At 29.1% G+C, this 27,279-nt stretch overlaps 1 protein-coding gene across 1 annotated transcript in view; it reads right to left on the bottom strand.

Annotated features, from left to right (window-relative positions):
* The window catches only part of LOC129919100 (uncharacterized), a 133,642-nt gene that overhangs the window by 71,221 nt on the left and 35,142 nt on the right, over positions 1-27,279 (bottom strand). The window lies entirely within an intron of this gene.

Below are 27,279 nucleotides of genomic sequence, written 5' to 3'. Positions count from 1 at the left end.
AGTTACCAGAAAGAAAATTAAATGATGCAAAAACTGAATTGGTTGCATAAATTAACTTTTGCAAGGATTAAAGCAGTTTTCTTAAATTCTTTAAGGATGAGTATCCTGCACGAAACCTCAAAATACTCAAAAGGAGGCTAGCAAAAATATTTAAAAATCAATATTCTACTACAATTTCATATACACACACATTTTTGCATAAAATATTGTGGTCGATAAATAATATGCACACACAAATACATACAGATACATTATTCTTCTACTTCTTGCAAGTTCTTCACTTTCCCATTCAAACATAATGACTATTCTTAAAAGCACTTTGTGTGTAACCAGTATGTGCCTGTGCCAGTGTGCCTTATGCAACATCAAGAGTTGAGTGAAAAGTTTGTAAATGTTTTTCCTGTTCTCGAGATGTTGGGTATTTATAAGATGGTTTTAAAGTCTGTATATACACTTATACTTACTTCGTGCATCTGGTCGAAAGCGTTATTTTTTTTCTACAACTACTTGTCTTTAAGAAAATCATTTTTCCTAAAATAGTCAAAAGAACAGGATGAGCCTCAACGATTACGATGTACCTACTAAAAGTATCAAACTTCTATTTTTGGAACCACATGGATTTTTTGAGCATTTTTTTTTTTAAACACATACCAACTTTTTATTTTCTTGGAATATAATTATTATTCTTGGGCAATGATAAATTATTTCATGGCATCAATAAATTTCGTATTTTATTCAAAAAAAACAGCTTTTAATATGCAACTTGTTCGATGTTGAAAATTTTTGAAACGAAGAAAAATGATAAAAATTTCATATAGCTAGTAACCATTTTTTTTTATAATCATTCCAGATCATTTTTGTTTTTCGAATATGAAATACTTATACACTAGGGGAGAAGGGAGTACATATGACACTTAGTTTTTAAAGGTCTGTATTTTCGAAAACTGTTAATGTTTTCCAATGTTTTGTTTTGTATTTGATTTATTGACTATTCAAGATTATACTAACAGTAATTTTTTTTGTTTTACAACGTTACAACATTTAAAAAAAATTATGTTTTCTAAAAAAAGTCATTTTGTCAAAAGTGCCCCGATCCTGGGGCACTTTTGACTTTAAAAGGGGTACATTTGACAATGGTGGATTAAACCCCACATCGTGTGCATTAAATTTTTAAAACTATCAGTGGATCTTACTCGTCTATTATTTAACTAGAAAAAAAATACTTTTTTGGTTTTAAACAATATACTAAACAATATAACGAAAAAAATAAATCAAAAAATTTATTTTCTAAAAAGAAGAAGAAGAAACAAAAACCAAAAAATATTTCAAAAAATCTCTCCATTTAAATCTTAATCAAAATTTATCGATGTCGATTTACTTTTAAATAATTTATTAAATAAATAATTCCCCAAAATCAACGTAAAAATGTGCCCAAATTGCAAAAGTCAAAGGTGCCCCGAAGGAGCTTCATAAATGTTTTTCTTTTTTTTCAATAACTAATACTATTTTTTTTACAAAGCTGGTTTTAATTTACTTAACTTTAAGCATAGTGCTATCAAAATATTGATTCAGCATTGAAAAAACTTTTAATTAGGTTCAGAAATCGCTTACATACCGGTGGTCAAAAATAAGATCAGAAATACAGAAAACACGAAAACACGTGGTACTCCGCGAAAAGTTAATGAAAGACTGCGAAATTTCGCAAAATTTCTTTAAATCAAACTAAGCTTCTTTCTTCATCCAAACTATTGTTAATTAAGGGCACGATCATACCGAAAAACGCTAAGTCAAATGTGCCCCGGTGTCAAATGTACCCCCGCTTACCCTACCCTAAAATTCAACTTTATTAAATTTTATCATTTATGGTAGATAGCCAAAATACTATTTTTTATGAATCACAAAAAGTCATGTTACATCTATATGTTTCCATTAAAAATACAGAAAAAAAAACAAAAATGTTAAATTTAATCCTTGTAAAAAAAAGGTAAGTCCACCAACAATGTTGGAAAGTACCATCTGCACAATTCGTACCCTACAAAAAAAAATCCATCCCTTTACTTCATCCGAAAAATAAACCTTTTGAACGAAGGGTTTTTTTCATTTGCATCGCTACAAAAAAGTAGACAAAATAACAAAAACAAAAAAACTAAAAAATGGTAGTGGTAGTAGCGGCAGTGTAGCGGAAATCAATTTCACAAAAAACATATTATCCTACCAACTCATAATATTTCCTTACTACATTACACTATTTAAAAAAAAAAAGAAGCAAGAAATTAATATGTATATAAAAACCCTTACAAAAAAAGAAAGAAAAAAAAAAAGAAAACAAGGGAATAAAAATGATTTCCATCCTTATGCTGATGCAATGACGATATTTTCCATGCCTTTGAGCTTGACAGTCATTTGTATGTTACTCCTGCAGAGCAGAAATAATGTAGCTCAAAGAATCCATGCCCTCCAGTAGGAAGCTTAAAAAAAAAATATGACTGAAAACTGGAAACCTGAACGTGAATCACTTTTGTTCTTTCCGAAAGCAATTTCAATGCATAAACATTGTAAATGAATATGCGACGGAAAACAAAAAGCGGATACATTTTCAACTAACGTGATACCCAAACTACTAACGTGTGTATCCTGTTCCTCTCCTGCTGCAACCATGCGGAGGTACCGGTACCATGTTGTAGGGTTTAGGTACCTCTTTCTCTGAGGGTTCCTTCTCCGGACTTTAGAGTCGAAGTCGCAGTTTTTTGCATATTTTTTTTTTGTTTTGGACAGAAAAACATTTGAAACGAGCTCCATGTCGCATCGCAACATAATGAGTTGCATATCCTTTTTTTTTCCTTATTTAGATGTATTTTTTGAAAGCTATTTAACTAATGGATTCACTACTTATACAAAAGTATATTGCTATTCGTGATGACGTGATGATGATGCTTTTGAAAAAATTTCAGCAATTTGAAATTGCTTTCTATCTTGAGGCAGTTTAAGTGATAACACGCTGGTGAATCTCAAACGAATTAATGAAATTCCGTGCCAAAGGGTTATGCACTTGCAACACTTGAGTATTTTTTTTCTCATTTTTTTTTTTATATTTTTTGTACAACACTCTTAACAATCTTTTGGCAAAAATAACTAAAAACTAACTCTATACACACCCATACAACATTCTGTTTCCGTGATTTATATCTCGACTTTATACTTCTATATAGTATAAGGTCGGATGTGCTCTATGCTGCTTGCAATTACAGAGTGAGAGAGAGTGAGAGGAGTATTAAGGAGGAAGTATGTCTTCTCTCGGTTTGCGTTAGCTTTGTGCAATTTTGAGTCGCTTCGCTATCACGATATGGCGAGTTGTTGAAATTGTACACCATTGCGTGCTTAAGTGTGACTTTTCTTCAAGTACGTACTGTTGTAGTAGGTATACAGTATAGGGTTGGAGTTCGAGACAATTATCTCAAAAGCATGCCGGATGTTTCGTGCCATGCAAAAGGGTGCAATAAAGCACCAAGATTGCTGCTGTTGGAATTTTTTTTCAAATTGTATGCTTTTGATGATGGTTGTTATTTTCTGTTTTTTTTTTTGTTTTCTCTTAATTTTACTCACCACCATTAGTTTGCGTAATTTTCTCTTAAATTTTATAAAGAATTTTCTGAAAATTTTACGGAAACTTATTTGCATGACTAGTTTGAAAGTGTATGGTATATACCGATGCTCCCAGATAGCCATTTTAATTTTTAAAAAATCAACTTTTTGAATTTTTTTTTATGCCATTCGTTTGTGATTCGTTTGTGACTGTTTGTGACAGCAATAAAAAGTTTTGTGACTCGCTAGTTTTTTAGTTATTAACAAATTAAAAAAAAAGTACCAGTTAGCCATTTTTTTTTTCAAAACTGAAATAGTATGGACTTTTTTATACTCATTCGATCATAAATCGTTTGTGACTCCCGAATATATCAATAAAATCGTTTGTGACAACTTAGTTTTCGAGAAAAATAAGAAAAACTAATTAAATTTCACCACACTTTCATTTTGTTTATCAATATGGGCGGAGCTATGTATAGGATTCATGATGCTGAGGTGAGTTTTTATACTTTGAGGTGAGCAACATGTTGCAAATGTATACAAGTATAGGAGATTGATTGTAAGCAAAAACTACTGTTGTTTCTACTTCATTGAAGGGAAATGGAGTTTGAATTTTTAATTTATAAATCAAAATAAGTCAGCGAATACCATTTTCATCTAAACTCTTATGGCTTAACCTTATCTAATGTTTAACTTGATTCTATTGAAAATTGTTAACATATTTCGAATTAACTAACAAAATCGTTTGTGTTTTAACAAATTGTTTGTGATAGCATATTTTCCAAAATCTTTCTGTGGCTGGTCTAAATTTTTACTCATTCCATTTGAAATTGTTTAAACTAATAGAATTTTCTAAAGAAATCGTTTGTGACAACCTAGTTTGTTTGTGATAGCCTATTTTCCAAAATCTTTCTGTGGCTGGTCTAAATTTTTACTCATTAAATTTGAAATTGTTTAAACTATTAGAATTTACCAAAGAAATCGTTTGTGACAACCTAGTTTGTTTGTGATAGCCTATTTTCCAAAATCTTTCTGTGGCTGGTCTAAATTTTTACTCATTCCATTTGAAATTGTTTAAACTATTAGAATTTACCAAAGAAATCGTTTGTGACAACCTAGTTTGTTTTTGATAAATAAATTGATGTAAAATTAATCAACAATTTTCAATGGAACCAGCCATTATCTATGCAGTTTTGGAAAATAGGCTATCACAAACAAACTAGGTTGTCACAAACGATTTCTTTGGTAAATTCTAATAGTTTAAACAATTTCAAATGGAATGAGTAAAAATTTAGACCAGCCACAGAAAGATTTTGGAAAATAGGCTATCACAAACAAACTAGGTTGTCACAAACGATTTCTTTAGAAAATTCTATTAGTTTAAACAATTTCAAATGGAATGAGTAAAAATTTAGACCAGCCACAGAAAGATTTTGGAAAATATGCTATCACAAACAATTTGTTAAAACACAAACGATTTTGTTAGTTAATTCGAAATATGTTAACAATTTTCAATAGAATCAAGTTAAACATTAGATAAGGTTAAGCCATAAGAGTTTAGATGAAAATGGTATTCGCTGACTTATTTTGATTTATAAATTAAAAATTCAAACTCCATTTCCCTTCAATGAAGTAGAAACAACAGTAGTTTTTGCTTACAATCAATCTCCTATACTTGTATACATTTGCAACATGTTGCTCACCTCAAAGTATAAAAACTCACCTCAGCATCATGAATCCTATACATAGCTCCGCCCATATTGATAAACAAAATGAAAGTGTGGTGAAATTTAATTAGTTTTTCTTATTTTTCTCGAAAACTAAGTTGTCACAAACGATTTTATTGATATATTCGGGAGTCACAAACGATTTATGATCGAATGAGTATAAAAAAGTCCATACTATTTCAGTTTTGAAAAAAAAAATGGCTAACTGGTACTTTTTTTTTAATTTGTTAATAACTAAAAAACTAGCGAGTCACAAAACTTTTTATTGCTGTCACAAACAGTCACAAACGAATCACAAACGAATGGCATAAAAAAAAATTCAAAAAGTTGATTTTTTAAAAATTAAAATGGCTATCTGGGAGCATCTGGTATATACTTCCTTTAAAACTGAAGTATTTAACTATTGATGGTGCAATGTCATGGTTTATTAAAAATTCAAAAGCATAATTTATGGTTGCAGGTCCTAGTTATTAGAGCAAACTTTTGTAGAACAGTGCAAGCGAGTTAAATATTTTTTTCTAAGGTATATCACCCGGGTTTTTAAGTTGCAATATAGGTGGTACTAAAACATCAAGTAATATATGTACGCATTCATAAAAAAAATATGAGATACAAATTAGACATGACATCACGATGATAGAGAATGCTCAGAAAGTGGGTCTGTCTGTTTGTGTAAGGCGCTACAGTCTAAACAGATCGATTAACATAAAACTTTATATTGAACGGGAACTCTTAAAAATAACGGTACCTGTCATACCTATACCAATTTAATTTTCTCAAAAACGGCTTTAACGATTTTGTTAAAAAATATCAAATACATGCATATTAGTTTAAAGTAAATGTTTAACTTTATCTGATTTTTTTTAAATCATTATTTAGGGTACCTGCCATAGAACCGATATTTTTAAATCTGATTTTCTCCCAAACAACTTTTAACAAATGCATTTTTAAGGTATTAATAAACAACATAAATTAAAAATACAGTTTTGACATAAATATAAATTTTTGAGTCAAAAAAAATTATTTTCAAATAATGGAAAACAGGGCACTGAATTTTTGGTTTTCAATGGTGATAAGCAAGGCAAGGATTCTTATGTGAATACATATTTTTTTTCCGCATTAATAAAAGCATTGGAATAAGACAGTTTTTCGAATCAAGTAATTGCCTTTAAAATGGCATTTATTTGTTAGTGCATATTTTTGTATATTTTGCTTTAAATGCATATAAACGCATATTTCGGTTTTTAGTGCATATTTTAATGATAAAAACATATTTTTGAAAAAGGGAAATTTGTTTTTGTTTCACTTAATTTATAATTTGATTCAAGGGTGAAGGTACGCAACAACAACAAAAGTTATGTCAGGCCAAATAGGCAGAATTTTTTTTCATTTAAAATTTCAGGAAATATTTTGGTGGTGTATACAAAAACAATTTATTCTAATGATTTGTTTGCATGTACACATGTAATTAAAATTTAATGTTTTGTGTGTTTTATTCTAGAAGATTTTATATTTTCTATTTATATTGTTACTTTGTTTAAATTTTGGCGGAATTCAGTAAATTTTTTGGTTTTTAATGTTTTTAATGTTTTTTTTTATGAATATTTTCATTGTCTTAAGCGCATATTTTCAGATTTGAGGTGCATATTTTATGCACATATTTTGGGTTTTTAAGTGCATAAAAATCCTTGCCCTGGTGATTAGTAATTGATAAAAAACTGCATACCTACCAACTTTGTATACATTTGAATAAAATTCAATAATTTAAAAATTGGAATAAAATTTTTTATACAATAGGTAGGCGTGTTTTTTCTACAACTCAGAAGCTACTCATTTTTTGATTTTATTCGAAAAACAATAAAAACAAATATTTTCTTGTGTAATTTTTATTATTGTTTTGCGAATAAAATGAAAAATGAGTAGCTACTGAGTTGAGTATTGGAAAAAAAACGCTTTTATAAAAATATTTTTTTTAATTTATCTAAAAACTCAATTGAAAAATATTCCTAATGGTTTTCACAAAAATAATAATTATACACATCTTTTGTGACGCTTGCAAAGTGTGTAGCCACATTGCACCAAATTTTACCGAAGATTAAACCAAGCGTCTTATTTTCAAAGTAAGTGGTGTTATTTTATGAAATCTTAATCATGAAAATTTTAAATTTTTAATAAATATGGGGAATTTTTGGTTTTACAGATTACATCAAAATCTCATTTTCGAAAAAAATGTAGATTCACACACACACATTTTTTTGCAAGGTACTTCCTACTCTGTCATGCATTTTTTTTTTAATGAGATATCATATTTTTATTGCATTAATAAGTAGAACTAATTTCATAATGAATAAATTAAAATATCTTCAAAATGTCTCCCACGGATCGACAGTTTTTGAAAGAAATGTTACGCGCCATCGATCTCGACTTTTAGCTCTAGAACAGTGTTTAATTTATTTGACCTTTATTGGAAATCGTTTCTGCACTAAATCGAATATTTGATGCTTTAAATTTTTTGCAGTAATAACACATGTCCTTAAGATCCACGCGCCACGCCGCGCCGTTCAGTTTAAAAGAACTAGAAACCCTTTATAGCTTTTCTACATTTAAAGTAATGCCATTTATTTACATATACATTAGGGTGGTCCTTATTTTACTCTTTTGCGAAAATTGAGTGCGACGCCCCCTAAATTGGTTCCAAATCAGGAAAAAAAAAACCCTATTTTTTTCATATTTTTATTCAGTATTGGGTAAATGGCATATGTTTGACGTATAAACTTTTTAAGGAAATAGGGTCAGGAAGGGTTAGGAATAAAAATTTGAAAAAATTAGGGCATTTTTTTTCCTGATTGAAACCAGGACCTAGGGCGTCCCCAATTTTTTTTTTTTTTTTTTCTTAAGGACCACCCTTATATACATATATAACAGTAAACACTTAAAATAACAACAAAATAATATGTATTGAATGAATTTAAATAAGAAAAATTAAAAAATAAAGTTCACTATGGCGTATACGTACTTTTTTGTATTTTTATTTAAATTTTATTTTAATGCATTTTAATCATGGAAACTTAATTCAGTATATATTTAAGCCTTGATTCCGTATACAAAATAAGGTAGTATGAATATAGCTTAAGTTATTTTGATTTGTTGTCAACAAATTGTTGAATAATTACTGTGATGTTTTCGCTAAAGTAAAAAATTTTCAAAATTTATTAAAAAACTTAAACTTTCTTTTCGCTTTAAAACATGTGAAATTATCCTATACTTAGCAGGTAAATCGAAAGTCATATGAAATTTTCAAAACAAAGATCCTGATGCAAACCTCGTTTTTCATGTCCGAGAAGTTACGTGGTATAAATCAAATTAAAAGCTTTGAAAGAACAAACACACGTACACAACACACCAACTTGAAAGTGTCACTAACACTATTATAGGGATTCCATGTGCCATTCCTAGCATTTTACTATCTTCTGCTCGCCTTCTTCAATTATATTGTCCTTGCAATCATGGAAGAGTCGACTATATACCTCCATAACTATACATTTAAATGGTAGGAATATGTTTCATCAACAAATTCCTCACAACCACCCTCGCCGTCACTCGCTATTCTCCTCTTAAATTCTTTATATATAAATTTTTTTGCTCATTCCTTTAGTATATTCGTCCTGTCTGATGATGATTCTCTTCAGTGGGCATAGTGTTTTTGTCCTCAGTCATGTAAAAAAGGACAATATGATTCAGGGCTCAACTCTACTCGACTCGACTTTCGAAACGAAATGAATTGCGTTGGTAGCTTTTTTTTTTTGTTTGTTCTTTTTTGAAATGAGTAAGCGAGATAGATAGTTGTAAGAGATCCTTACAAAATTAGATGAACAAAAAAAGGAACTAGAAACCCCTAAGCAGATTGGGGTTTTGAAGTGAATTCACCAAACAAAAGCATGGAGCCAATTCAGGATGACTTGGGGCGGCATCCTCCGGTAATGTTTTTTTTTTTTCTTAACTATTTTTTTTTTATTGTTCAAGTGAAATGAGGCTTTACCACCCACCAACTACCTTATCCACCTGCCCCCAGCCAACGTATACGTAACGTAACGACTGACAGTTGCAATTTTAAGGAATTCCACGTTATCCTTTTTTTTTTTGTAAACTATCCCTAAAATGATTCAGATAAGGCAATGTGAAGTATTTCGGAGAAAAAGAAAGGGTAACGACCTGGGAAAAATTCAGATTGCATTTTGGGTTGTGTGAGAAAAGGGGGGGGGGGGATGGGGTGAAAGTTAGGGTAGTTAGTGTATGCGGGGAAGAAGTTTCGTCATTTGACGTATTAAGTTGTTTCCACATCTAGAGCTAAGGGATTTCGGTTAACCACTACTGCATATGTTGGGTCGGTGTAGATATATACTATATAGAGATCCGCTTCCGGGGAATCACACACAGGAACCATAGAACAGAGATGATATAGATATTCGTTTGGCTGTGTATGGAAGCTATATTTGGTCGACTCGTCGTCGTTGTCGTTCTATAAAACGGTGTGGATTACAGCATGGATTTGTAGCTACTGTTTCAACTGAAAACTATTTCATTCATTCATCCACCGCACCGTGGGAATTTTTGGCCAAAGCTGAAGGATTTGATTAAAAATGAAAACAGTTTTATGGTGTTTTTTTTTCTCTTCTCTCTCTCTCTTGTTTTTTTTTTTTTTTTTTATTATTTTTATTTCCACCTAGGGAATGAGATAGAGAGTTGATTTTTTTTATGGTGCATTGAGGATACAAATTCAATGTGCTGGAAGGTTGTTTTTTTTTATATGAAGGATGTATTGATTATGAATGTGGGTCAGTGTTGAACGGGGAGGGAGTTGGTAGCTATAGTCAGTTGTTGTGATGTTGTATACCAGATCTATACCTTTATAATACGAATCTGATGAGTGTGAAAGGTGATTCAGGATAGAGATTATACTATTAAGAGGTTTCGATCTCGAAATTCTATGAATAAGTTATTTTACACTTTGCGCAACATTCACAAATGATGAGCCAGTTTACGGTTTCTTTTATATTCTTTTGTGTGTATCGAGAGAATGAAATGATACGCTTAGTCAAACACTATTTTAAATTTTATCTAGGTGAGAAATGTAATGGAAAAGAGAGAATGATTTTCGTCAAAGGTTCATTGGACTTTAGTGGCAAAAGAACAAGGTTTAAAAATATGTACACTATTTTGAAGTAAATAAATTTATTAAAGAAAAGTCGAATTGTCCATGCTCAATAGGGTTATAAGATTTAGTTAAATATTTAACAAAATTTAGGTTGAAAACAGTGTATGGTTGACAATTGACTGAAATTGATTTCTTTTTAGTCTTTAAACTTTAAATGTCTTTAATATGAAAATATTCTAAAGCTCAAAATATTTTGCGGCGGGAATATACTTAAAAATTTATCAAACTAATCAGTTTTGGGAATAATGGTAGGGCACCTTACCAGGTAAACGTGTACAAAAACTAAAAAACCTCTAATTTTGAAAAAAAAAAAAAACGGACAGAAATTGCTTAGTTTTGATCAAAATTTTTTGCAATATTGCATTAACAACAGGTTCAAAAATAAGAAATCGTCGGTTTAGGTTGATAACCTGTTAACTGTCACCTGCTAACTCAGCAGAAAAATAATTTTTCAAAAATTTATTAAAAGTACAAAAAACACTTATAATCTTTAACATTTGATGGTATGAAGTCAAAAGAATATTTTTATAATGTTTTTAATTTTTTCAAAAATTTTTAATTCTTGGAATTTTAAATATTTTTGTCAGAACTGTAAATGTTATCCCATTCGAACAATAGAAATGCAGATAGGGCTTATTAAAGAACCAAATCTATTCTTTTAAAGTCTTTGTTGTGATTTTTTTTTTAATTATGTACTTCCAAATCAGCTTACCTACCTACTTGTATATATCAAATTTAAATACAATTGAATTTTGGACTTTCACAAACATGTTGAACATCCTAAAAGAAAGGTATTAAAAAGAATTTCACTACAAATCTGCATTCTCAGAATTTGGATACTACAGGATGCTATGTAATTTGAGCGGTTTTGTGCAGCCCTTCCAAGTAAAAACTATCTGACGCCAAAGAATAATTTAAAACCGAATTTCAAGGGAACTTATTAAATTATAAAAATTTACCAAAACTACTTATATTGACGATATTTAAGATTATTGCTTATCTTTTTGATATTATGAAGTTGGTGTTTCGCTATAATTACTGAAGAGGACACTCCAATAAGGTAGAAAAGGGCAATACAAAACTCTGAAATATATTACCTGACTGTTTTCTATTCAAATCGGAAATGGTTTAATTCTCTTTTTATACTCAGAACATAAGAAAAAAATCCGTAAAATCTGAACTATCAAACGGAATTTAATAAAATTTGGCACAAATGTTTGGACTGCGCCCACACGCATTTCGACAAATTTTGGTGACAAAAAAGAAAAAACAGACCGAGAAAAAAGTAATTGGCATTTTTCGAACAACAAATGGTCGACTCGACGCACGTTTTGGGTTCTTAATTCTTAAAAAAAAAAAAAACACTTTTTTTTTGTTTTTTCTTACGCTGTAGGTACTTATGTTAAAAATAATATTGAAATAAAAACTTGTTATTATTCGACACAATTGATGAATGATGACATAACGACATATTTGCAAAGCAATATTTTGAAAAACATTCACAAAGACAATTAAAGGTTTCTTTAAGTCATTAAACATAGTTTGAAATCATTCATTCATTCATTTATTTAGTTAGTATTTTCATTCGAATAGTTTTTTTTATACGATAGTTTTTTCATTCAAATAGTTTTCTTAAACGTTAGTTTTTTTATTCAAATAATTGCCTTAAACGATAGTTTTTTCATTCAAATAGTTTTCTTAAACGAACGATTTTTTATTCGAATAGTTATTTTTATTCGATAGTTTTTTCATTCAAATAGTTTTCTTAAACGATAGTTTTTTCATTCGAATAGTTTTCTTAAACTTTTTATCCGATAGTTCATTCGATAGTGTATTCGATAGTTTTTATTTGATAGTTTTATTCGATAGTTTTTATTCGAATGAATAAATGAATGAATGAATAAACTATTCGATAGTTCAAATCATTCAGTTACTAACTATCGATAGTATAAATCATTCGATAGTTCCCATCATTATTAGTCAGAGATGAGAAAATTCGGTCTTCTAAGAAATAATAAATCAAATAACAATTTTGACCGCAAATCCAAATTATGTTTAGCAAATATCTTTTGCACAATGAATCATCATTGAGAAATCAATTAAATTCGTTTTGTTCAAAATGTTGTCTATCATAGCTATGGGATGAGAGTTAATTATGTGAAATGACCTTATATGAAATAAACTGATTTATTGTGAGAGAAAATAAAAATTACTTAATGCGGTACCTATTATTTTTTCAAAATTAAGATAGTTACACGAGTCATATTTCTACCTTAATTGTATATTGAGTTCATAAAGTTTCCCCCAGAAATTCGTTGAGAAAAATGTCTTCCATAAGTTGGAGAAATTCACCTTTTCTATCATAATGACATAAAAAACATTTACCCATTCATTTGATACAAAAACAAAACAAAAAAAAATTATTCCATTAAACTTCTGCTGACACACACATACAAAAAGGACTTGATGGACTCCACTCTTACATGTGTCCTCGATATGTTCTACGGAATTTAAAAAAATAAACACAAAAAACAAAACAAAACAAAAAAAAAAAAATAAAAATTCAGGATTACACAATTTTTTATTTGTACACATTCCAAGAGAAACTACTATCCACACAGGAATAGGACAAATGACATAGTAGATAGTATATTTTGTACATCTTTTGCCATTTTCAATTTGCTATGTGGTGTATTGTTGTTGTTGTTGTTATTATTGTAGTATTCTCATTTTGTTGGGGACTCCGTGTTGTAGGATTATAATGAACATACATACATACATCAAAACGAGTTCACTAATCTACAACATGGCAAAATGGCAAAAAAGAGGCATGATAAAGGCTAACACAAAAAAGCAACCGGAACTTAACCTAATTAGGTGAGATAGGACTTTTCCTTGTACACAGACATTCAAACAGAAAAAAAAAAAAAATGGAGTAAAAAAACTCAGAGAATATCAAAGGAAACGTGTACCGTTTTTTTTTTCCTTTTTGTTCGTCTTCAAATTTTTACCTTGATATGCAGATTTTCGGATAAAGGTTTTTGCTTCTGTGTGGATTTGTATTCTTGCCAGATTGCATAGGAAGAATAAAAAAGTTGACCCTTTGTTAAAAAAAAGGAAGGACTTGGACTTGGAAAATGATGATAGTAAAGAAGAATACAAAAAAAAAAAATAAGGAAAGAGAAATGCAGATGACCGTCTTCTTAATCTTACTTTAACTTTATCCTTCTTTACGTCTTAGTGGAAGTGACTACTTCGTTTGGATTAAGGTAACGTAGTTTAACTTCAGTTGATCATTACCTGCGTTATAGTCATGTCATTTGTGATGTCATTTTGATAAAAAATCTAGTAAAGTGGAGAGAGTAAAAAAAAGTTGTTTTATAGTGAAGATAATTGAAGAGCTCGTTTGAAGAATTTTCTTTTACTACTTTGCTGGGTTCTAAAAAAAGGACACACTTAAGATAAGTTCGGCCAAGGCCAAAGCTAACTCAATCGATTTTGAATATGAGCCAAATTTATGATAAATTGTATAAAGAAATATTTGCAGACTTGTGTCAACCACAGATTTTAACCCTTTTGACAGCTATTAAGACAAAAGATAAGTTTAAAAAATGAAATTTAAATATCTGGGTTACCAGGAAATAGTTCAAGGGAAACCACCAACAACTTTTGTGGAACAAATAAACTTAAGGCCAGTACCTACTAAGTTTGAGTTGAATGAGAGATTCTCCGCAAGGTGGTTTTAAACAGATGTATAAAGTGGGAATTAGTGCATTAGGTACATTAAAAAGAATTGGGAGCCCTACTTTAAACTACGAAAATTTAAATTAGAAAATTTAGTTTTCTACATTTGCCTAATGTTATTCAACTGAAATGTGTTGAAAATTGCAGTTCTGACATTAAATTTCAGATTTTTGTTTTTGAAAAAAAGTTTACCCTATTAAAGAAAAAAAGATAAAAAATAAAAAACGATGAAAATCGGTTAAAAATGGTAAAAAAACGTGTTTTTTTAAAACTTGTTTCTTCCGTTATTCAGTCAAAACTCACTAAACGATTCCAAGTTTTTGCACATATGTATGCATAAGGTCAAAACCTACATGTTCTATAGGTTGAGATTTTTTGAACGCTCCAAAAAAAAGCTAAAAATCAAAAATTACCCAAAAATACCCCTAAAAAAACAATGTGTTTTTCAAAAATTCATATTTCAATTATTCTTAAATTAATCTCATCTACCTATCTATAGCAAAAAAAAACTCAATTCTCTACGATATTCTCATACAGGAGAATAGGAGGAATATTTTTGATACCATGAAACAAATTTTTGGAATCTGTTAAAAATTAGGCTAGGCAAATTATTAAATTAAATTGCATTTTTTGCGGGACAAATTTTAATGGAACATGTTTGAGCTAATGTTCTTGTCACAAAAGACAGTTTGTTGGGATGATAGGATGTCGGGAACAACCTTCATTTTGTAAATGAGGTTGGTACCGTTTTTATTTAATGGCTCCATTTTTACTCATTTAAGCCAAAAATGACTAAGGGCAAGACTCATGCACAATTATTTCGTGAGTTAGTGAAATTCAATTTTATAGTTGGTCCAAATCCGGGTTTGTCTCGATGGTAGGGCCAAAATGACATTTTGTCATATATCTGACGAACTTTTTTTTTTGTTTGGGTAATTTTTGAAGAGTAATTTGATAATAGTTAGTTAGACGATAATAGTTATTTTAACCATAAAAAGAAGCAATCTTACGCAAAATTCGTTATTTACAAGTCAAAAGTGAACAAAAATCAAATGTTAGCCAACGCTTAAAAACAAGATTTCGGAAAAAATTTAAACTTGTTTTCATTGATATTTCAAAAAATGAAACTGAAAAAAAAAAATCAAAAATGTGTTTTTTAACATATTTGTAAATCGTAAGTCAGATTAGTCTTTTAAGAGTAATGAAAAAATTAATTTGTCGTAACATTAAATAGCTACAGTAAAATTTAATTTACTACAGTAAATATTAAAATTTTTTTTTTCTGATGCTATAAATTAGTGATGGGAACTATCGAATGATTTGAACTATCGATAGTTAGTAACTGAATGATTTGAACTATCGAATAATTCATTCATTCATTCATTTATTCATTCGAATAAAAACTATCAAATAAAAACTATCGAATAAACTATCGAATAAACTATCGAATAAAAACTATCGTTTAAAAAAACTATTCAAATGAAAAAACTATCGTTTAAGAAAACTATTCGAATGAAAATAGTAACTATAAATGAATGAATGAATGAATGATTTAAAACTATCGAATGAATGAATATTTTACAACTATCGATAGTTTGATAGTTCCCATCACTACTATAAATGCACTGCATTATATGAAAAAATTTTAAAATCCAAACATTTTTCATCTCCTTTTTTGTAAAGTAGCTTTTTTGATTTATCCCGTTTTTCTTGAAGATCAAAAGCAAACATTAGACGCTTGTGTATTCTATTGAAAAGCGAATAGTTTACAGTATAACTACTTTTAACTTTTTGAAAACCTTTTTCATATTTTTTCAAGAGACCAAAATTTATAAACCCATAACTTGCCCTTATAACAACTTCATTTTGTTTTTGAGAAAAAAAAAAACTTTTCATCATGATGTTTATTATAAGATATAGAAGAGATGGCTGATTTGTTTGTATTTTTTTTTTCTTATTTATTTTTTTCATTATTCTCAATTTATAAACTCGCGAGAACTTTCACATCACGTTCACGCTTCACTATGTGCTGTCCAAAGTTATGTTTAAAAAAGAACAAGGACGATAAAGATGGCTACGATGATGGCGGAAATCGGTGTAAGTTGCTTGTGTTACCCGTTCCTTTGGATGATTTTGTTTCTTTTTTACTTTTTCTTTTATTCTTCTTCCATTTATTTTCTTTTCTTTTTTTTTGTTAATTTTTACTTATTACGATTTTCAACTTTGTGGCCAGAGTTATAGGTCTGGGTATAATGTGCTGCTCTACGAGAAAGTTACAAGAAGAAAAAACCAAAAACTTTTTGAAGTTTAGATATAACATTATTTTTTTTATTATTTTTTCGTATCCTTTGTTTAGTTTTCTTCGCTGATGTTTAAACTGGTGTGTGTGTGTGTGTGTGTGTTTATAACCTACCAATCTACCTACAGTATAAATGTACAATTTACTGCTGCTATATTAGACTACATTTCTTCCCCAAAACCGCAAGAAATTTTTCGTTCTGTAAGTAGTTTTCAACGATTTCCTGCAGTTTACGGAAAATTTATGCGAAGCCAGGATATACTTTCTTTTTTTTTTTGTTAACTATTTTGAATAAACCAACTTAAATAAAGTATAGATGTAATTTTGTAACAGTACACGTTACACGTAATACAACATAAATAAATTTACTCAAGCTACAACGAAACGACGAGACGTGTTTAAAGAATAGAAAGAGAGAGAGAGAGAAAGAGTGAATATAATTTGGAATTCAAAATGTTTCGTTTGGCTTTTTTGGTTATTGTAATCTGATTTCCTCAAAAAGAGAGGTGTATGAATCGCATTACAAAAAGCCAAACCACAAATTGTGTAAGCGAGATTATGCTTAAATAACTTTTGATATCCTTTGACGTTGTTGGGCAAAAGTATAATGCTTTTTTTTTGGTGTTGGTAATGCTCGCGCATAGCAACCTGATGATTTAAAACTTTTCGACTTAATTATAATAAATATACTCGTAAAATACTTTGATGAATCTTTTGAAATAAACGGTTGGTGGAAAGAGAAAAAGGAAACAAAAGGATTATGTATCTACTTTTAAGTTTAAGAAGAAGATTGAATTGAAGTAAATTAAGCTGTATTGAAGGGGTTTATCTAATCGATAACTTTAATTAAGGAAAAGTGAAGAAGTTCCCTTTTGCTATAGCAAAAAAAGAACCATTTTAGTAAATTACGAGAAGGACAACGTATACACTTATTTTCCGAAAATGAAGAAAAAAGATTCAAAGTTATTCCTTAACTGAAAACCTTGGAAAAGAAAATTGAAAACCTCATACAATTTAAAAAATGCCTTTTTAAATTGGCAGCATGCTTTTAGGATAGATTTATGAGATGTGTTCATTTTTCATTGTTCATTGTTTATTGTTCATTGTTCATTGTTCATTGTTCATTGTTCATTGTTCATTGTTCATTGTTCATTGGTCATTGTTCATTGTTCATTGTTCATTGTTTATTGTTCATTGTTCATTGTTCATTGTTCATTGTTCATTGTTCATTGTTCATTGTTCATTGTTCATTGTTCATTGTTCATTGGTCATTGTTCATTGTTCATTGTTTATTGTTCATTGTTCATTGTTCATTGTTCATTGGTCATTGTTCATTGTTCATTGTTCATTGTTCATTGTTTATTGTTCATTGTTCATTGTTCATTGTTCATTGTTCATTGTTCATTGTTCATTGTTCATTGTTCATTGTTCATTGTTCATTGGTCATTGTTCATTGTTCATTGTTCATTGTTCATTGTTCATTGTTCATTGTTCATTGGTCATTGTTCATTGTTCATTGTTCATTGTTCATTGTTCATTGGTCATTGTTCATTGTTCATTGTTCATTGTTCATTGGTCATTGTTCATTGTTCATTGTTCATTGTTCATTGTTCATTGTTCATTGTTCATTGTCCATTGTTCATTGTTCATTGTTCATTGTTTATTCTTCATTGTTCTTTGTTCATTGTTCATTGTTCATTGTTCATTCTTCATTGTTCATTGTTCATTGTTCTTTGTTCATTGTTCATTGTTCATTGTTCATTGTTCATTGTTCATTGTTCATTGTTCATTGTTCATTGTTCATTGTTCATTGTTCATTGTTCATTGTTCATTGTTCATTGTTCATTGTTCATTGTTCATTGTTCATTGTTCATTGTTCATTGTTCATTGTTCATTGTTCATTGTTCATTGTTCATTGTTCATTGGTCATTGGTCATTGTTCATTGAAATTTCTACAAGCTTTTTTGTAGATTAGCTCTTATTTGAGCTCGAAAATTAAAACTTTAAAAAAAAAGATAAAAAATAACGAGAACGTTTAAAATAAAAAATGCGTGTTATAAGTGCGGTACTTTTAAGTGGAATGATTTTATTATTCATTTCTTTTTTTTCTTCTTCTTCTTCATTTTATGGTTTGAAACTAAATATGGCCGGATGGGCGCGAAATTTGAATTTTATACCATTTAAAGTTAATTCACAATAATGAAATTTTTTTAAACAAATGTAATTTTAAATTCAAAGTTTAATTCATTATTTTATATAATTCAAAATTCAATAGGTATATTAAGAAAAAAGTTCGTTTGTCGAAACATTCATTGTTCATTGTTCACTGTTCATTGTTCATTGTTCATTGTTCATTTTTCATTGTTCACTGTTCATTATTCATTGTTCATTGTTCATTGTTCATTGTTCATTGTTCATTGTTCATTGTTCATTGGTTATTGCACATTGGAATTACAAAAAAATTCAAAAAGTATCAATTAGCATTTATTTTAAACTAGAAAAATTTATTTAGAAATTTTCTAATCAATATACTAAAATCCTTTTAAACTATACCTATTTACCTGCATATTGCAATAACACTTAGTCTCATGTTCGCAATTTAGAATATATATACAAATAAACAAACATGGACAGGAAAATAAAAGACCACTTAAAGCAGTTTCACTCCAACCCATGAAAAATATGTATATAAAAGGATATTTTATCCATTCATTGAGATAAATAGGGATTGGGTTCGCTCGCGAACAGAGCAATTTAACAACCAGACACAAGCGAGGCACATAACAATGTGTATTCAGTATAAAATTTAAAAATGTAATTACGAGTTATGAAAACGGTTTTGCGTATATTTTAATATGCATTACTTTGCGTATAACCATTCTGTAGGGAATATACCAACCAACTGAACTGCCCCTCTTTTTTTTTAAGTTGGCTATTAAGATAAAAAAGGAAATAATGCTTTAAACATTCATTTAAATTGTAATTATGTTTGCCAGTTTCCAACATATTCCTAGCCTCAATCCTGCAGCTCAACAGCACATTAAAAAGGATATATTTTAATTATAATATAACTCAAGTTAAAAGATTCTCTCTCTCTGTGCTGCAAGATCGGTTCATGCTAAATGGACATATAAATGAGCCTTTATACAAAAGGACCCAATATAACACATGTTAGTCAAAGAATAATAAAATAATTAATTCTACAGCAAATAAATGTCTTTATTACAAATGTGGCAATAAAATAAAACTTTTTTGTCTCTTCTTTCTTTTTTTTTAATATCCCCGAAATAAGACTATTAGGGCACTTAAGGTATTAAGGCACTGTTTTGGGGAAGCAACATTGCACATGATCATAAAAATGAAGCTCTCACTAATACTCTTATTGGCTCATACACAACAAGACACACAACATGTTTGTGTCTTGTCTTGTATATTTTTATCTTTTTTGTTTTGTGAATATAAACAACTGTAGCTTTGGGAGGCTTTCTATATAATCGCACAAAATGTATATCTTTTTTTTTATTTAGTAATCTATCCTTAAGTAGGTGGATCATTAATTAAACTTTGTGCACATTATACACATCCTACTTTTGTGTGATATTATCCTCCAAAAAGGAGCTTTAACACTGATAAATTTTTAGGCATTTTATGTTTGTATGTGAGTGAGATTATCATATTTCAAGGACACACACACACAAATTCTTTCAACTGAAATGCTTATATAAATTATGTTAATAGCTTGTGATTAGCAGTCTTCTTGAATTATTGTTTTTTTTTTGTCTTTTTTGAAAAAAATGTCTGGCTCTCTTTATATATTTTGAAACATTAAATTTGAAATAAGGAGATATTAATTTTTCTAATTTTTGCAATAGTCTTGTGGATAAAACAGATTATATACATTAAAATCATGATGAAAATCTATTTCACAAAATTAAAAATCTTCATTGAAAACAGCAACTTTATGAAAATTTGAAGAATTAAAAGCCTTCATCTGGAAACTGGACTATATCGAGGATTACATCTTAAAATAAGAGTGCATGGAAGAAAAATTTCTTCAAAAGTTAAAGATTCTTATTAAGACGTTGGAAATTAGAAATCGTCAGTTTGAAATATGAGTTCAGGGTGAAAAAAATTACTTCAAAAAGTAAACAGTATTTCTGAAGACTTTGGCAATCAAAAGTTCTTTTTATGAAAAAAAAAAAATTCCTCCTTCATCTTTTAATAGGATTTCATGGAGAACAGACTATTTTAAAAAGTTCTGATAAAGATTTTCGGAGTTAAAAGTCTTCATGTTGAAACAGGACTTCATTGCTACTTCAAAAAGTACACCAAAGCTTATGAAGATTTTTGGAATAAAAAGTCTTAGTAACAAAACAGGACTTTATGAAGAAAAAATTACTCCATGAAGTTAAAAACGCTTATGAAGATTTTCGGAGTAAAAAGTCAAAAACAGGAATTCATAGAGAAAAAGAATATTTCAAAAAGTTTGCAAAAGTTTGCAGGTTTTGGAATTTAAAGTCTACATATTGAAACTGGACTTTATGGAGAAGTAGACAGAATTTATGAAGATTTTTCGGATGCAAAATGACTACCTACAATTATTCTAATATCTTTTGAAAAGTTGGAAACTTATTGTGCTGTTTTATTTTCAAGTTAATCTCTTTCAATGAATATTTTTTTTTTATATATACAAACTTTCAAAATATGTTTTTTTGAAAAAATTAATAAAAAAGAAATACAGATACTTTTCGCTTTTTTGAAAAAAATGTCACCCACAAAAAAATTTTAAAATGGAACTCGATTTCTTCTATAACACGGTGCGACACTGAAAATACACCCGAGAAATAACATAGTGTAGGCTGTTCGTATGGTCGAATAATGCATAAAAATATTTTTGTTATATTTTTGAAACCCTCCATTTTTTTTTTATTTACAAAAAACATTTTTACAGACCTTACGATGTAATCTATCAATATTTCAGTCATTTTTCTAACAACTTTCAATATGTTATATGTTTTTGGAAAGAAGATTTCCAGACCTTTTGAATGATGTATATAAGTCTATTGTTTAAACAAATTAAGTGTAGGTTTTTATCCCACAAATCTTGAAAAAGTGATTTTTTTTCCCAATTTTTTCAACTTTACCCAATTTTTTTTGCAAAATAAAACAAACAAAAAAATAAAGTAAGGTTATATTCTGAAAGAATATACATTTAGGCACAAATTGGCGTACTTGATTTTGACCAAAACTGCGGAATCTTTTTTTCAAGTTTCAAGTCTCTAACTTAATTCTAACCCGTGCCGCCAAGCGGTTGAAGTTTCTTATGGGAATAACATGGGGTTTCTTGGACCTTGTTCCATCAATTTTAAATTCCAGCCAAACCATTCGTTCAAAAAATTTAAAACTTTACAGACTCAAATTTAATAAGTGTAGCTATCATGTGAAAATTTTTCAGATTTTTAATTGGTATAATTTTAGAGATTTAGCTTGGTAAAAAAAGTCATTTTTTCAGACTTTTTCAAAAATCGCTTTTTACACGACGTTTAATGCCAAAAGTTTAAAAACATACATTTTTATTCACAAATAAGCATAGCATGTATATTTAAAATGCAAATTCAATTATAATTAGTTGATTTTTTGTTTATTCACTTTAGTTCAAACCCAACCCATTCCTTAAATAATTTAGCTCCGACGGCAAAGATTTTTCTGATTAAGCATCTTCAATTTTGTTTGAAACAAAAACCAATACAAATACTGAATCAAAATTCAAAAATTATTCTTTTATATTTTTAGGTACTGATACTAACTAGTTCACTAGGGCGTATGTGTAATATTTTTGTTGTTGGTACATTTTATTGTTTTTATTATACTATTAAATATTGATTATTTTCAAAATAGTATTTTATAATTAAGACTTAAGAAAAATTCGTGAAATGTCTGAGATTAAATTCAAGCTTTTTAGTTTGAGGTATCAAAACTCTGAAAAAAAGTTGTTGCCAGTAAACTCGGTTTACGGATAATAATTTTACTTGATAACGTCATAAAAAAATATGTTGTGTGCTCTTTTCCACTCGGAATTAGCCGATGGAGTCGAAGATAAATGTTGACACAGGACTTCATTTAATAAAAAAAAAATTCAAAAAGTAGACAAGTAGGTAGTAGATGCAGATTTTCGGAATTAAAATCTTATTGAAACAGGACTTCATGGAGATAAAAATGCAGAGAATCCATGAAGATAAATTTTAAATTTGTTCAGTAAAATCGACTTGTAGCAGGTTAAAGATAAAGTAGGTATCTTAAAAAAGTATTCAATAATTCAGAACAAAGATCAAGAACCAGACCATTGATAAGAAAAAAGGCATGCTTATGATAAAGCTGTTTTGGGTAAAAAAAATTCTTTATACAAACATAACTCGCCAAGAAAATAGTCACGTAATATATGAAAATCTGATTTATTTACATAAAATGATAATATAACCAAAAAATGTTATCTACCAAAGAAATTCCAAATTTTCTTATCCTACTTAATCAAAATCTACCTCATATAAATATTCATTTGAGAAATAAGAGAAAATTCCTATGAGAACTCAGACCATAGAAAAAAATTCCACAATGTCACCACTTTGCGGTATGGTCTCTTTAATCTTCGTTTATCATAAATTTAACTAAATCCCTTTGGAGAATGTGTAAAACTGATCTTAATTTTCTGCTCTAAAGATTCTAAGACACAAAAAAAAAAAAACGAAATTCACCCTCTGTTTACTCCCACAACACTATAAAATTCACACAGTATTTAGTCCCTTGTCAGCCCTTGTCATTGAAAATTGGTTACCGAAAAATGTCTCCAATATAAATAAATATAAATATAAATCCTTCAACGCTTAATTTTTTTTTTTTTCATCTTCTTTCAAGGATCTGTAAGATGTTATCTTAAAAAATATATATAACCCAAGCTCAAATAATTTTAAAACCTCCAATTTATGGGAAAGTGGGAACAAAATTTAGTTGAAGTCTAAAAAAATGTCAACACATTTTTGTGGTGAAGGATGGATGGAATCAATAAGTATTGATAAAACTTTTTGACTTTATGATACTGTTTTAGTTAACAAGTTTTGAATTGGCAGGTGCTGAAAATGGTACTGTGATGTAGGCATTGAATTTATTTCACACTTCTCCAGTTTCCTTGCAATTCTAGCTTCACTCTACAGCTGTTTAGTGGAGATATTTATTTATTTTTTTTTTTTTTCAAGAATAAAAAAATCCTTCAAAAGAAGGACATAATTTTGATTTTTTGAGATTTCTTGATGAATATTTTTGATAAAGTTTCAAATCCTACCACGATTAGAATTTTTTTAAGATGACTGGATTATTTTTGAAGGACCTTCGTAAGTTATTTTTTCAAAACCTCCTTCTATTCTCATTCTTATCTCCTCCTTTTTTCTAGGACCTTGTGTATTATTCACAGTCTTCCTTTGCTTTTTTTTTTGTGTAGAAACAAGGAATCGAATTTGTTCATCTAATTCTTGTAAATTATTCATGAAACACAAACTGAATCAAAACTGAGAAATCACATTCATTTTCCCCAAGAAAGGTTAGCTGTGTAGTACACGTCATCTTAAAGGCAAATAGGTATAACAAATCGTTAGACGAAAAAGCAACAACAAAACCAAAAAAAAAGGAGATAATTCTGTATTATTATTGAAAAATCTCAAACCTATAAGGTCTTGAAGGTTATAGAAACTTGTAGGTAAAAACGAAAGAAAAAAGATATGAAAAGGATATGGAATATAGATCCTTTAGCTAGGCTATATGAATATAGAGACACGATATGAAGGCGTATTTTTATGCTATGCGCAATTATGCATTATATTATTTCCATTGAATAACAAGTTGATATGTCTTCGGGTCGATTCCCAATATTTTTCATATAACCTCTCTGTCTCTACTTTCGTAAAAATTCATTCTCGTATATGTTCAAACATACATTTACATATATCCCGAGATAGTCGTAGTCAAATTGATTTGTAGGTTGCTTGCGATGGTATCATCTGGGGATATCTTCTCTGTGATTTATTCTGAAGGAGAATATATTTGTAATGCATGTCGAATGAATACTTTGATTTTATGGATATTCTATATCCTTTTCGTTTTTACTTGCTCTATAGGGCAAGTATTGGTTTCGTGTCGAAAAAAAAATTTGAGGTTTTAATCAAAACCAACATTACGATGATGGAGAATTCCAAAAAAGTGGGTCTCGCAAATCCGTCCGTGCGTCTGTGCGTCTGTGCGTCTGTGCGTCTGTGCGTCTGTGCGTCCATCTGTACACATTTCCACAGCCTTAACGCGTGGATGGATTTTCTTCAAATTTGGTACAGATGATTTTTATGGAATTCTGAAAGTTGGTTTTTTTTGTTTTTTTTATATCTCGTTTAGATCGTATACCTCCCATACAAAAAAATACGATATTGCGAATTTCTCGAAAACGGCTCTAACGATTTTGATTAAACTTTGTATACGTAATATTTAAAGCAATGGCAATAAAATTGCATTTTTATTTTTTCTCAAAAAAGTCAAATACAAAAAAAAAATTTTTTTTATATGAAAAAAATTTAGTCTAAATGTTGGCTCTTCCCCAACCTCAACAAAATTTCTTTAAAATTTATTTTAGAGGCAGCTCGTAAAATCTACAAGTAAACTAACATAAAAGTGCTTTGAACTGCAAGAGCAAGTACGTGCGACCCCAGTCGTGCATTTTATTTTGCTTCGCATTCATTGATTTGACTTTAGCTTGATTGATTGATATGGAGAATGAAACATTATTTTTTTTTTGTAAGGTTTCTTGCTTGAAGGGTTGAAGTTATTCTTTTTTTTTGTTATTTTTGTTGTTGTTGTTCAAGAGGGTAAATGTTTTTGATTTTTGGGATAGATTATTTTTGTTTACCAAAATAACCCAAACCATTTTGACTTGATATTTTGTTTAAAAAAGATTGATTGTTTTTTTTTCTATTTAGGGTTTTGAAGGTTAAATGAATTTGCATTACGACTTGACATTTGACTTTTGTAAAAAAAAAAAAAAACAAGGGACTTTTTATTATGCCTTTTTTGTTGGAGTATTTTTTACTTGCGATATAATGTTCTCTATAGGTGACCATATTTCTAAAAGCAAACCCCGGGACAAATAAAAAATTCCTTGGATCGTTTTAAAAATATTGATTTTCCAATAAACATAAATAAGAAATTGAAATTTTATAAAAACAAGATTTCAAAATTTTTCCTAGGTATATTTCTTTATTTTGATATCAAGATTTCTTAAACGATTTTATGGGACCATTTTCGTTGAAATCATTACGAAACCAAGATAGCGGTTTTATAATAGGTACATAGGTACTGTTTATAACTTCTAAAAAAAATATTTTTTCAATCAAAATCGGGAGAGCTGTTTTTTAACATTTAAATTTTATTTTAAATGGTTTTGAAATTTTATAATCTTTAATTAAACTCTTAACATTTATTTAAAAGTTTTAAAATTTTGCTGGCTTCTTTACTCTTATACACCTACGTTGTTCATTTTTCGAAAAAAAAACTTTTTCTAGTGTAGCTTTTCAACCTGACAAATACAAACTGGAACTAAGGAATTGACGAAAAATTTTAAAAACTAAAGCACAGTTTAGTAGTGAAATGAATTTTCATATAAAACCAGCACAACGAAATCTTAAACGAAAATTACTTAGCTTAACAAAAGAAATCTTTACCTCTGGAGAGTTTTCAATCGTTTGTCACTCACATTAAACTGTCCAGGTAATTTTTCTCGCTCCAAAAGAGTTTTTTTTTTTTTTAACTTTGGAGACTTAGAAAAAATTTCGTTTGCTTCAGGAGCGTATACTTAGCTTAATGTTTTTATCAGAAAACCACTGTTTTTCTTGTTTTCCGTACAAAGTTTTTAAAGTTTTGAATAAAAATAATCAGAGAATCTGGAAATACGGGACAGTCACGGGACAAATTACAAAATACGGGACACTTATACGTCCCGGGTTTCTTAAACAAAAACTCGGGACAAGCTGTAAAAATACGGGACAGTCCCAGGTAAACCGGAACGGATGGTCACCGTATCTATAGGGCAAGTTTAGGGTTCGTAAAAAAATTCTACATGAGATAACAATGAAGCATGACAATGGATCTAGCAATTCTGTCCCTCTGACTCTATCTCAAGCTTAAGCCCAAACCGCTGAAGCTGTTCAAACCTGGTATTTAAGGGTCTTGGGTAAGGGAAAATTGAATTTTTTTTTTACGGATCAAAATTAACGGTACTTGCTATGTGACCAAAATGAAAAACGTTGTTTGTCCCAAAAACGGCTTTATTTTTTAAAATAAATGAATATTTTTTGAAATAGAACCTTTTTCTTGATTTCTGATTTTCTCGTAAACGACTAAACCGATTTCAAAGGCAATTATTGTATCAAAGCCTTTTAGTAGTCTTAATTCTCAAAGATATTAATTTTGGTTTTTTAAAAAAACATTATACATTTTTTTATATCAATATTTTCAAAGCGGTTTACTGAATTTTTTTTAAAGTTTATTTTTATATGTTCATTACTTATGTATTTCTTTAAAATGGCATAGCAAAAAATTTTAAAAAATTTTTATATAAAAAAAATTATTTTTTTTTTTAAACGGGTCCTGCAATTTCAAAAGAAAAAAGAGTTCCAAAAATT

The sequence above is a fragment of the Episyrphus balteatus genome, chromosome 4 (genome assembly GCF_945859705.1).
Source record: "Episyrphus balteatus chromosome 4, idEpiBalt1.1, whole genome shotgun sequence".
NCBI lineage: Eukaryota > Metazoa > Arthropoda > Insecta > Diptera > Syrphidae > Episyrphus > Episyrphus balteatus.
The sequence above is the reverse complement of the archived record's forward strand: the minus strand, read 5'-3'. Positions and strand labels throughout refer to the sequence as shown.